Source organism: Rousettus aegyptiacus, unplaced genomic scaffold (assembly GCF_014176215.1).
Source record: "Rousettus aegyptiacus isolate mRouAeg1 unplaced genomic scaffold, mRouAeg1.p scaffold_m13_p_7, whole genome shotgun sequence".
Taxonomy (NCBI): Eukaryota; Metazoa; Chordata; class Mammalia; order Chiroptera; family Pteropodidae; genus Rousettus; species Rousettus aegyptiacus.
This window is the reverse complement of record NW_023416310.1, coordinates 44684798-44686985: the sequence shown is the minus strand read 5'-3', so window position 1 is coordinate 44686985 and position 2188 is coordinate 44684798. Positions and strand designations below refer to the sequence as shown.

Here is a 2188-nt window from a genome sequence, read left to right as displayed (position 1 = left end):
AAAAAGTTTAGTAAAAGCTTCTGTAAGGAGGGAAACCAGAAACATCTGGAGAAAAATGAAAAGAGGGATAGCAGCCAGGAGGCCTTTTCAGTGTTCTGTGGTCTCTAATTTCTCTCACAAGGTGGGCCATCCTTTATGCATTTGTCCATTCTCTACCCCCTCACAACTGCTTCGGCCACAGCATTCAACATTAATACACTGTAGTTATAAGATTTCTTGCTTTTGTGAGGTAATCACTGTCTTTCAGGATTTCTCTTCCCTCCTTCCTCTGTTCCAATGTAGTATCTGGGTGCAGGGTGGAGCACAAGAGTCCTCATAAGCTTTGCTTGCTGGCTCTGGCTGACTGCAGGCCAGCACCCCCTTCTTGGATCTGTGGGCACCTGTCTGCATCTTGTATTTGGCTCAGCTCACCATGGCACAACTTTGGCCTGATCTGGAATTCCAGACCTAGTGCTTACTTCCATCTTATCCTCTGGGCCTCGCTTTTGAAAGGGAGAATCCGATTGGCTCAGCTCAACCAATGGATTGATTTTTCCTGGGCCAGGTATCCACTGATGTCTCATTCAGCTCTGGCCGGGGTGTGGGGTCATATGTTATGAATATGAGCCCACAGACCCGCTCTTCAGCAGAAATTGTGGATAGTGTTTGAGCAACTTTATATAACAGGCCCTTAATGAGATTAACACCCTCAAAAGAGTTTAGTATGTTGGGCTTTGAATTGATGTGAATGAAACTGTTTCAGGAAAATCCCTCTGGCTATTTCTCTGGGATGCTGAATTCTAAGGAATAGCCAGGCATTAGCTAATGGTCTTTCAAAGATACTTCACTACGAGGTAGAACTCCCAAAGAAATAAGATGTGAGTTTGTGCATCATTCCAATTTTCTTTTTTAAAAAAATGTGTGCGTGTGTGTTTCAATTATAGATGACATACAATATTATATTAAGTTCAGGTGTACAACACGGTGATTAGACATTTATGTAACTTATGAAGTGATCACTCAGATAAATCCGGCACCCATCTGACACCATACATAGTTGTTATCATACTACTGACTATATTCCTCATGCTACACTCTATATCTCCATGACATTTGTAACCATATAGAGGTAATTTTTACCTCTTAATCCCCTCCCCACTTCATCCAACTCCCCATCCCCCATTCTGGCAACCATTAAAAGACTCTCTGTATTCATGAGCTTGTTTCTGTTGTTTGTTTATCCTATTCTGTAGATTCCACTATAAGCGAAATCATCTAACATTTGTCTTTCTCTGTTTGACTTAGAGAGTACTGTGCCGAGAAATCATCTAACAGTCTTATGGGAGCTCTTTCATGGATAACTAACTGCTTTTCTTTTGCTACTTTTAAGATTCTCTCTTTGTCTTTAACTTCTGGCATCTTAGTTATAATGTGTCTTGGTGCGGGCCTCTTTGGATTCATCTTGTTTGGGACTTTCTGTGCTTCCTGGGATCGTATGTCTATTTCCTGCACCATGTTAGAAAAGCATTCCGTTATTATTTCTTCAGATAGGTTTTTAATTCCTTGCTCTTTCTCTTCTTCTTCTAGTACCCCATATGATGTGAATGTTGTTATGCTTGATGTTGTCCCAGAGGCCCCTTAAACTATCCTTATTTTTTGGATTCTTTTTTCTTTTTGGAGTTCTGATTGGGTGTTTTCTGCTACCTTATCTTCCAAATTGCTGATTTTATCCTCTGCTTCATTTAATCTACTGTTGATTCCCTTTAATATATTCTTTATTTCAGTTTTTTTATTTAAAAAAAATGAGGAAAACCTTGGTTGATCTCACAGATTGCAAGGACCTTGTCAGTTTACAATCCCTTATTTTTTTATTTTTTATGTCTGTAGCACCTGGTATTCCTAGATGGTCTCTCATTTAAGTACTAACCAGGCCCAACCCTGCTTAGCTTCCAAGATCAGACGCGATTGGGCTTGTTCAGGGTAGCATGAATGTAGACTATTTCAGTTTTTGCATTCTTCATTTAACTGGTTCTTTTTTATGTTTTTAATCTCCATTTTTTATATTTCTTATCTCTTTGTTGAAGCTCTCACTGAGATCATTAAACATTCTTATAACCAGTGTTTTGAACTGCATCTGGTAGATTGCTTATCTCTTTTGTCTAGTTCTTTTTCTGGAACTTTGTTCTGTTTCTCACTTGAGACATGTTTC

The 2188-nt window shown here is 39.2% G+C and overlaps 1 pseudogene; it reads right to left on the bottom strand.

The window, feature by feature from the left end:
* Positions 1-1857: 1857 nt before the first annotated feature.
* On the bottom strand, positions 1858-1976 carry LOC118606328 (annotated as a pseudogene).
* Between the last annotated feature and the right edge of the window lie 212 nt (positions 1977-2188).